Source organism: Dipteris shenzhenensis, chromosome 20 (assembly GCF_047967505.1).
Source record: "Dipteris shenzhenensis isolate YYH24624 ecotype China chromosome 20, Dip_SZ_1.0, whole genome shotgun sequence".
In the NCBI taxonomy this organism is placed as follows: Eukaryota; Viridiplantae; Streptophyta; class Polypodiopsida; order Gleicheniales; family Dipteridaceae; genus Dipteris; species Dipteris shenzhenensis.
Window position 1 is genome coordinate 49,984,592 of NC_141615.1, and position 11,592 is coordinate 49,996,183.

The 11,592-nt window shown below is 42.9% G+C and overlaps 1 pseudogene; it reads left to right on the forward strand.

Annotated features, from left to right (window-relative positions):
• The first annotated feature begins 286 nt into the window (after window positions 1–286).
• LOC147889795 (cytochrome P450 716B1 pseudogene) lies at window positions 287–3,076 on the forward strand (annotated as a pseudogene).
• Window positions 3,077–11,592: the final 8,516 nt, after the last annotated feature.

An 11,592-nucleotide genomic window follows, 5' to 3' on the forward strand; every position in this document is an offset into this window, starting at 1 on the left:
TGACGGGCAAAATGGCCTTGATGCGCGGACAATGACGCGGGATCTCGGCACTTCACGACGAAAAGAATCAAAGTTTCCGAGAGTACAAACGAGGTACGATCTTGTGTGCGGTGAGCAGCCTTGCATTCCAGACAAAGGCAATTCTGTCAATTTGTACCTGATTCGAAGAAAGAAACACGATGAGACAGCCACGCCGCAACGATGAGGAGCGTGATAACGTGCAGGTTGGGTGAAAAGATCGGACTAGATCAGAGAGCCTGAGAGGTGCAGGAAGAAAGAGAGTGATATGGAGCAATATGTGCAGCTGCTACGCAATCGGTACCATTGGCTTCTTTCCATAACAGATGATTATCCTATCATCGTCCCTTCGCTCATCACCATTGCTGTGTTGGCCTCTGCCACGTTGCTAGTTTTTCCAGGCGGCCGTAACTCTTGGAAGCGAAAGCGCAACCTTAAGATTCCGCCTGGGAGCTTCGGCCTTCCGTTTATAGGTGAGACTCTGGATTTCATCCGTGCTCGGACTTCTAACCAGCCCACTCGTTTTGTCGACGAAAGAAAGGCCAAGTATGGAGACATCTTCAAAACTTCCTTCCTCAGCTTTCCCACCGTCATCCTCACCGGCGCAGCGGCACACAAGTTCATCTTCTCCAGTGAACATAAGCTCCGCTTGAGAAGCGCTTGGCCAGCCGCAATAATAAAAATGCTGGGCGAGTCCAGTCCTGTGGCTAAATATGGTGCGGAGCACAAACGATTAAGGCAGCTTATGGGGACTTGCCTCTACCCGGAGGCACTTCGGAGGGTTGTGGACAAGGTCGATGAGATTACAGAGACACATTTTTTGGAACACTGGGAGGGTCAGAGTCGCGTGAATCTGTTCCCTTTGGTGAAGCTGCATGCCTTCACCGTCGCTTGCAGTGCATTCTTGGGGCTTCAGGACGAGGCATTGAAAGCAAAACTGCTAAAGGAGTTTGTTCATTTCGCTGTGGGGCTCATGCGACTTCCCATCAACATTCCAGGAACCCAATATCACAGGGCCAAAGTCGCCAGGGCTAATTTGGAGCGAGAATTCGGTCGATTGATTGACCAAAAGACAGACGAGATGAGCATCCTCAAGCAGTCCGACGACAAAGAGTTGATCGTTGCCATGCTGAAGGCTAAGGACGAGAATGGAGGGTCGCTAACGCGCAACGAAGTGGTGGATGTTCTGCTTTTCCTGCTATTTGCTGGGCACGACTCCACCACGGCCACCCTTACCTTTCTTTGCAAATACTTGGCCGAGAATCCAGAGTCGTACGATTGCGTAGCCAAAGGTATGCAAAAACAAACTGTACAGTTCTGAGTTCGTCGTGATCGTGCTCTGACGAAACAGGTGAGTGCACTACTAATTAAGATGATGTCTTTTTCCCTGACTATAGAGCAAACAGAGATAGCGGCACAAAAGAAATCTGGCGAGAGACTAAGCTGGGAGGACGTCCTGAATATGAAGCACACGTGGAGGGCGATTCAGGAGACCCTGCGTCTGAAGCCTCCGTCGCAGGGTGCGTTTAGAGAGGCCTTGGAGGATCTGAGCTTCGGGGGCTACTCGATTCCAAAGGGCTGGAAGGTGAGTATTATTGTTATTCTTGCTGATATGTACTGAATCATGGCACTTTCATTGATCATGAGTCCTTCTCATAGACCAAGTTCCGTTCAAACTTCAGAGATTGTGACAGAATAGCCCTCGCATGTGCCATGGACCACTCCAGGAGTGTGTCAATGAGCTCTAGTTTTTTAGGAGGCAGTGTGTCAATAGCCGATAACTTTTACATTCTTAAGAGTTGAAACCGTTGATTCTTTCAGCTAAGAATCTCAATGTCTTTCGGTCATCCGCTCATTATGGTGGGTAACGTGTTCTTGGTCCACCGCTTGTAATTGTGCACGTCTTTTCCGTTTGGTTCCTCTCTCTCTCTCTCTCATAAATGTATAACACCACTAAGGGCCTTAGCACATGGATCGGGCTAGCATGGGTTTAGGATGGGAATATTTTTGTCATCATTACTCCCATCCTACACAAAGTGGTCTACATCCTGGACCATGGCCTCTAGACCCTGGCAGCCAGAATGGGTTCCCCTTTTTTAGGGATTCAAAAACATGGAAGTATGACATGTGTCCTTGTCCCCATAAGGTCCCCACCTCTTAAACACATGAAATGATGCCATCTGTCCTCTTTCTCCTAAACCCATCCCTAGTTCTTTTTTTGTTAGCACATGGTGGGATGGGAATAGGATAGAAATATGCATGGGACCACTTGGGACCACCTTTTCCCATTCCCATCCTATTTCTTCCTGTGTGCTAAGCCCCTAAGTCTCGGGAGTTCAGTGTCGACCTCGCAAATTTTCAGCTCCATTACTTGTAGGTTAAGCATTCTCCATCTCCTCGTTGCGTATATCTTCTCCTTCCACTCTCCATAACTTGGTTGTTTCGGGGTATCTCAATTGTAAGATTGGTTCTTCAGCTTGCTCAATTCTTTTCCTCTCTCTTTCTCCCTCACTATCATTCCATGGATAGTGTATTTCTTTGTAACGTTGGGGATGGGTTGCTCCATCTAGTCTCATGTTGCATTCCCCTCGTCTCTCAATTTCTAGCATTTGGTTCTATTGCATTGTTTTTGTTGACTTGCTATTTCTTGAATATTTGAATTCTACATGATTAATGTTTAAACACTCGTTATTGCAACTATGAAGATTGGATGATGCTTGATAATGATTTTTTTATAACTACACAGGTGTTCTTCAGCATCCCTGCATCGCACCTAAATGCCGAGTACTTTCCCGATCCACACAAATTTGATCCATCAAGGTTTGAGGAGAGATCTCCTGCACCCTACACGTATATTCCATTTGGAGGAGGTCCGCATGTGTGCCCTGGGGGTGACTTTGCAAGGATGGTGATGGGTGTGTATGTGCACCACTTGGTGAAGCGGTTCCAATGGAGCACAGTGGATTTGGCAGAGCCCATTACCATCGACCCCATGCCTCGTCCTCTCCATGGCTACCCCATCACCCTACACCCCATATCCATAAACATGCCTAGTTGAAGATATAATAACTTGTAAAATAATCCTAGTAAGGATAGGTAGCCTTTGTGGGCTTTTCAAACTCTCAAAAGAGAGTTAAGCAAGTAGGATTTAAACACCTAGCTCATAGTTGCATTGGTTACTAGATTTACATCTTCCCTTTTGAACTTGAATAGGTTTGTGCATCTTTCTTGTATTTGATCAAGCTCAATATCGAATAGGTTCTTTTATTCTCATGGAGCAAGGACTCAAAATATTGAATTTCTTTTTTGGGTGGAAGCTTACAAGGTTAAACTCACCTTTTTACATAGTCTTTTTAGAAAGAAGAATATAGGTCCTAATAGAATCATTAAACGAGACATAACAAAAGATTCATTATGACTTCAGTCTCTTTGCAAATTTTACTACCGTAGTCATTATATTTGCAAAGGTTTGTTATGACTTGATTGAACTCATTGCTAGTGGATAGGTAGTCATTATATTATTGAGTTACTAATGGACAAACTCTAGCAGTTTTTGGGAATTGAAACCAATGAATACATGAATAGGGAAATGCACAAGGGCTCAGAATTCAAAACATTAAAAGGTAAGCCATACCCTTTTACATTCTTTGAAAGAACAATCTAAATTGATATACTCATGGAATGGTACATGACACAATACACATTATGACTTGTTTCTCCTTGCAAATGTGAGTAGTGATATTCTTTTTGTCTTAGTGATGGCTTAAGACTCATATGATGCCTCTATCACAAAGTATACTATACAATTACCTTACAATGAAACAAATGAAACTTTCAACTACCTTGAACAAGAAAGAAGGGGTTGAGCATTCATTCTACTGACTCTAATGCTCTTGTGATGAACATAAAAAAGAAATAGTGCAATTACACAAAAGTTTGATGCAAAAGATGATGAATACGTAGTGCAAGAAACAAACACATAGTTGTTAAAAAGTATCAAAGGCTATAAACATGAGATTCAAGAACTAGAGTAGGAATGTATGGCATCAAAGGAGAAATTTCTCCAAGTCTTAGTTTGCATCTACTAGGCAAGATGATAAATTCAAGAATAAACCAAAGCATCTCAACATTCAAGAATGTTCGACATGCATGTCCCTCCACATTTCATAAGTATAGGGAGAAGTACACATAGGTATAAGGTAAAAAAGCGATAAAACTCAAATTACTAAATCGAGACTAAATTTAAAAAAATGAAAATTTAGAGGAGCCAGTACAACATCAGTTGCTATTATGAACCACAGCACTGTAGCTTTGCAGTCCTCAAACAAGATGATTACCTCAAAGGAAGAGCTCTGATTCAATGGAGATAATTGCAACTCAAAATGTTACTTGCATTACCACTCTTAATTGGGACATCCCATTGGGCAAAAAGACTCTTTCCATGAAATGGATGAGTATGAGAAAATCAGTTTTGTCTCTCTGAATCAGTACATGTAGGCATTCTACTCATGAAACAAAATATAATAATGATTTGTGTATGTTTGATGGGAAGGCCCCCTTGCGAATTTTTATTCTCATTCAGAGGGTTGGAAGGGTGTGGAAAACGATCAAGCAAGGGACACTTGCCTTCTTGGAAGAAAGAATTGGATAATAGTAGTTAGACAATAGCCATAACCACCCTCAAAGAATTGAGTTTGGGGCTAGCTACCTATAGGTACAGTGGGACTCGATTCCCTCTATATTACTTTCGGCATTAGTAACTGGGTTGACACCTAGGGCTTCTCTCGTATCTTAGACTATTTAGCAAAGGGATTTCTCATATCTACTAGTTCAACAATCCAAGCCTTTCTATCATATTTAAAAAGTATTCCCATAGTCAAGCTATTATAGAAGAAGGGGAATGAGGTCCATTAGAGCTAGAGTTTAGTGCCATAGAGGTTTTGGCATCAGAGGGTTCTCCCAGTCTCTATCAAAGATCATGGAATACTTTGAACTAGATAGATCACCTAGTTGCTTTGTGTGCATAGAGTATCAGCTAATAACTGAAGCATCCAATTGGACTAATGCAAAAGTGGGTAGGTAGCTAGCCAAGACGTTGTTTAAAGCACTATCTTCAAGTTCTAGTTCTATTTGTAGCACCCTACCAGACATAAGGTGCATGGAGATGAGCTAGGATAACTTTGCTAGGTGGTCTCAGCCCAAGTTGATAACTCCCAATTGAAATTCACCCCTACAGTGTAGATGCTAAGTCAACAATGCTAACTTAGGCATGGCTAAGTCAACATCCTATCATTGTTGTACAATATTGTGGGCCTTTTGCAGTTTTGGTCACAATATCATGTGCTAGACACTCTTGTGTTTGATGGAAACAAGTTCCACATTTGGAAATGCCTCATCAAGAATCTATTTTTTAGGAGTTTTTCAGTGAGAAGTTGTGGGCATTTGTTGATGGCAATGTAATGCCTCCAGGGCAAAATGCTGCACATGCACACAAGCATGCCTATGATGAGTTAAATTACAAAGTGATGGATATCAAGTTACACTATTCCTAGAAAATACAATGTTTACCCAAGTGATGCATTTGATGTATGGACCATGTTGACACCCTTTTATGAGGGTAAGACGTTGGTCACTTGCCTTAATCTAAAGACACATTTGGTGAATCTTCATATGGAAGAAGGTGATGCCTTGTTGGATCATCTGAATCATATGAAGATCCTAAGGATAGACTACCTAAGAATGGGTTTGAAATGGAAGACCTGGAGTTTGGTGAACAAATACTCTAGAGCTTTACCCCATTGTATGAAAGCCTTGTTGGAGGTAATGGCCTTCACCCTCGCATACAAAGAGTGGTCTTGGAAAAATACAAAGAAGTTGGAGGAGGCCATGCACTTCTGACATGTGTACATGGGGAGGGTGCATCTCATAAGAACTTGTGCCCCTAGGAGCACCTTGGATATAAAACACTCTTGAGCCCTCCACAATCTATCCCCTCCCGAGACTTTTTGGGAGGGGGTTGTGGAGCTTTGTGGGTGACCATGGGGCGAGATTGGGGACCCCGCACCCGACTCACATCTAGGTGACATGTGGCACACTCTACGCATGCCTACATGGTATTAGAGCATGTTTGGTGGTTATGACTATTGCGTCTATTGACATGTGGAAGGCTATGCAAGTTTCTGGAGTTTGGACACCTGAATCTTTTTGCTTATGCTAAGGTGTCGTGATCTGGACAAGTGGGCATTGAGTACGACTCACCATGGAATGCCATGATTTGCGGTGATCTTGAAGTGTGGCATTGTTAGCTATGTGGTCTTTGAGGCACTTTGGGCAACTTGGATTTGTTGATCCTGTGTGGTTTGTCCAAGTGTTGTTGTTTGGTCTTCATGTGATCATCGCTTGGATTTAATGTTTTGGGGTTCTTTTAAAGATCAAAGAGTTCAAGGCCATGGCTAAGCCCAAACTAGTTGTCTAATCAAAACACCTTAAATCTCATAATGGGGGAGAGTATATCTCTAAAGAGTTTACTGGGTTTTGCAAGTAATGGGGAATATGCAAAGAGTTTTCCTTGCCAAAACACAGTAACAGAATGGAGTAGTAGAAAGGAAAACTGCACCATTGTTGAGTGTGCAAGGAGTATGATGCATACAAAGGACATGCCTAAACAGGTTTTGGAAAAAACACTACAAGACATGGGCCTCTTTTTGATGCTATCTTCCAACACTTCGCAAGCACGGGCACAAAGATCATCGATACGGTCGGTGGGTGGGGAAGGTGTTGGTGTAGACGTCAATATAGCTGTCGGTATATCTATCGATATAGGGGATGGTATATACCGACCCCTATATCGACATATATACCAACTGCTACCAATCCTTGCACCACTGCTTCACTGATGCCTGGGTACAATTTTTCATACGATGTTTTTACAAAACGTCATTTCAAAGGGTCCCAAAAGAAATTTGGACCACAAGTTCGGTCATTTGAAAGATAAAAAATATAAGAGTATGTACACCAAAATTGAGTAAAAACACTCATATATTGATAATAAACTTAACATACAAATTAATGTACAAAATGTCACTATAAAAATGTGAGGGCCAAATTACACATAAGAAGTATCGTCGATGTCAAAACTCTGAATTAGTACCATTTACATCAACAGATTCATCTTGAACCAAGTCTTGCACACGAAATATGTTTATCTCAATGTTTACATACAATTGATCACCTACATCATCATCCCCTATTGTATGTCTACCTAAGACTTGGTCCTCTAGTTCATCGGCCTCTAGTTCTCCCTCTTCTTCCCCAAAGTCGTGATCTCCACCTTCCTCCATTACAATGTCATTATTGTCACCTTCCTCATGGCCCATATCGTCATCTTCATCCTCTTCCGTAGATCCATTGGCATCATTATTTGGATCTTTTGTCGGCATCTCCATATCCACATTCCTATATTCGAAAATATGTTTGCTTTGAGGAGCAACTTGGACCACATACCATCACCTTGGATCCAAATGATCTGAATGAAAGACCACCTACTTTGAAGATCCAAATTAGGTGCTAGTAGTTATATTTAGTTATGTTGAAGTATTTAAAAATATATATATGAACATGAGAGCCTCTCCTCCCTTGATCTTGAAATCGTGACATAAGGGAGCTCCTCTCTTGCTCTTCAAAAGCCCAATTTGGATGCTCTCAAAAACCTCACCAGGTTGATACAAGAGGTGAACATGAAGGAGAGGCAACTAGTCTGTCAAGCTCAGAAGATTACCATCACTGAATGCATGATTGAAAATGCTCTAGGAATTTTTGGAGGCAGTTTGCAAGCACAGGAAGAGACAAGATATTCTAGATGTATAGCCCAATGCTCAGATTAGTAAAGATGGTGGAATTAAGCTTTCTAGCTTACCAACAGATCTCCAAGATGTGCTAAAGAAGACCATTCACTTCTTTCCTTATACGAGAGGAACCTTGAAGTTCTGGCAAGTTCAAGCAACAGTAGAGCAACTGAAAGGACGTGATGTATCTTTCTCGAGGGCAATCTCTAAGAGCATGTTAACCAACCTAAAGAATTGTGTGGATGGCAAATCCCAATTGTCCTCTCAGTCCGCTGGAGTTGCAATGCACCTGATGGCATCTACCCTCAAAGGGATTTTTGAGCAATACGATAAGCAAATGTCTCAGAAGGTGACTTTTCTACAAGAGAACACCACCAGTCCATAGGAAGACAAGTGACTAGATTCAAGATTGGAGAGCTAATAGTGGAGAAAGCACTTGTCATGCCCATGGATCGGCCCATGGTATCATGGAGCACCCTCCCCAATCATCATCAATGCATGCAAAGCAAAAACATGCAAACAATGAATGAAGTCGCAAGGGCTAGTAGGAACCACTCCCCTATGACCATCAAGGGAACGGAATATGTCATACATCAATCCAAAATCCACATGGTAGCGACAACAGCATGTGTCACGCTCCTGAGAGCATCGCACAAACCATGGCCTACATCACTCAAATGACCTCTACCCAATCCTAAACTCCGGGTGTGCCTCTATAAACTGAGTGTACAACTCAGTCTGGGTACACTCCAAAAAACATGCACCATGCTCAATTTACACACCTCATGACACCCTCTTCTGCAATGCCTTCTTGAACACCGGGGATGCTCTGCAATGCTCCTCCCAAAACTGTTGTATGAAGGACCTAGTGGAATCATCCAACAATCGATCGCTGCGAGGTGCATGACCACTCGAAGCCCAAAGAGCATCAGTCTCACTATCCTCTAGACTCTGCCTCCTAATCATGCCTGCTCGCAATGTGCACGGTGCAATCTGAAGAAGACGTGAAGCGGTACGCACATGGCCTATCATATGAGGTCTACTAATGGCAACCACAATAGCACGACGTGCTGCCAAGGCATCACTGGAGTTCCTATGCTTAATAGAAGCATAGGAACATCACTGCTAAGGACCTCACTACATACAACCCTATCTCTACGTGCACAAAGACCAGCAAGCCTCCTACACTCTACCAAGTCAGGATGATCAATCAGGGATGTGAGAAGAGCAGACTACGAAGCTGGCGTGAGGTCACTAAAAAAACACTGCACAATCTTGCTAGTATGACGACGGATAGTGGACTTCGGCAAGTCACATCGTGAAGCAACACTGCTGCTGCAAGGTGGGGCAAGGGGATCAATGGGAGATGGTAGGGTGGAGGGGGGAAGGGAGGCACCAAGGGGAAGGGGGGAGGGGGAGGGGGAGGGGGGAGGGTGGAGGGGGAAGAGGTAGAGGTGGAGGCCAAAATGTAGGCGGCTAGGGGAAGGCGGAGGCTGGAGGTAGGGGAGTGGATGAGGATGTGGAGGGGGGAACAATGGAGGTGGGGGTCGGGGTGGGGGTGGGGGTGGAGGTGGAGGCGGAGGTGGGATGTAGAGGTGGAGGTGGATCGGTGGTGGCAGCACGAGCTTTAGCTCTAGAGGCTCTCTTGCGCTCACGAGCCTTCCGCTTGCGCTCCTCTTCAATGAGATTTGGGGGGGGTTCCTACATCTTTCACGTCTACTAGCTCTATGGCTTTGAGAACCCATTCTCAATGAAAGTAGGATGGAAGGTGTGACAAAGTGATGGGGAGGCAAGAATGGCTAAGAATGGGTGAAATGAACCAAAACGTGGTGTCTTATAGAGAGCCTCAACTCATCCACTAGATTGCTCTTAGATTGCTCTTGGTTATTATTGGTGGAGAAGGTGCTAAGATTGAAACTAATTGGGTGGAATCCAACGTTAATTTTGAATATTTGCATCATTTGATTTTATTCCAGTTTTGTACCTCCAAATACCTCGATCGAGGTACGCTATGGCTAGGTCATATACCTCAATCGAGGTATTCAATGCCTCACGCAGGTCATAAACCTCGATCGAGGTATTCTATGCCTCATGGTCATATACCTCGATTGAGGTATTCTATGCCTTACGTAGGTCATAAACCTCGATCGAGGTATTCTATGCCTCACACATCGCGGTCATAAACCTCGATCGAGGTATTCTATGCCTCGCGCACATTGTGCTCAAATCACATGCATGTATAACTTACCATGCATGTTGATGATGCGGCTCGCCATGATCATGATGTGTATACATGTGGCTGATGTGGCACCATGCATGGTCATGATGTGGCAATATGGTGTGGAATATATGATTCTCTTCTATGACTTGGAAATGTGATGTGGCATGATGAGTTGGCATTCATGAGGTAGTAGATTGACATGGCGAATTGAGGTGGAGGGATTGGTGATGTGGCAAGTTTGACGAGGTATGCCAAGGTGGCAAGGTGTGATGACATGGCTCCAAGAGTCCTATGATGTGGAATGATGAGGTGGCACATGTGGCTGATGTGGTAGCACGTGTGACAATGTAAGGTGACATGGCAAGGAGTGATGTCACATCTCCTTGATGACATGGCACCATGCGGTCTAACGTGGCATGGTTGCAAGGCAAAAATAGATGACTCAACCTTCCACATGGGCAGCATGCACACTCCAAAGGCTTGCCACTAGGGTCAGTGATGCTCCTAGCCTACCTCACCAAGCCTAATACCAAGCCTACCTTGTCTTGGTATTAGGCTTGGGTGGCCCTTTTTCCCCCACAAAAGGGAGATTTCACTCTTGGAGGCCATATTGTATGTTTCCCTGATTCAAATTTAACCAAATTTTTTTCCTCTTATTTATCATGCGGAGGACTAAAAATATTGACATTTTTGAAATGTTTGGTCATGTTTGAGAATTACTAGATTTATTTTTAATATTCTTTATTGATCCTCTAAGGAGTAAAAGTAAAAATTAAACTTCAATCTTCCTAAATCTAACCGTTGGATTTGGGATTTGATGATTCAACCACACACCCTTATGTGCCTACTAACCTTCCATTGAATTGGATTTGCTTAATTATTCAAAATACTAAAAAAATGTGGTGTGCTACTAAAATGCATGTATTTTATGACTTTATTTATTATAAATAATTATTTATAATTAGATAAATCATTCAAAAAATTACCAATAAATCAAGTTAAGCTCTACATAATGTAAAGAAACCACCTACAAAGTTTCAATAACATTTAATCTAAAATGAGTGAGAAATTTAGAATTTAATATGACACTCTCTGTTCGTGACAAAGGTGTGACCGCCCTGGAACCATGCCATGTGACACAAAGAAATTTTTTGTGTGTGCATCGAATTTTCGATTAGACTATATGATTGTGTGCACAATAGCATGTGTGATGTTGTGTCTGAAGACTTCAAAGACTAGATCCATAGGGAAGTAGGTGAGATTTGCATTTTTGTGTGCTAAAAAGCTTGTTTTTCCACCTCCTAAGGATTGGGGAGTGAACAAAAAGTGGACACCCTTAGCTTGCTACTTCCCAGCACACATCATGTTTTGTCCATAAATGTGATATGGGGTGTTTTTATGCAAAGAGGGCCTCAAATCGTGGTTTTGGGAAATATTCCTATCCTCTATGGAGAAAGGACTGGGATCTAAGAAAAAGTGAGGTCTAAACAGTCACAAATCAATAAAACT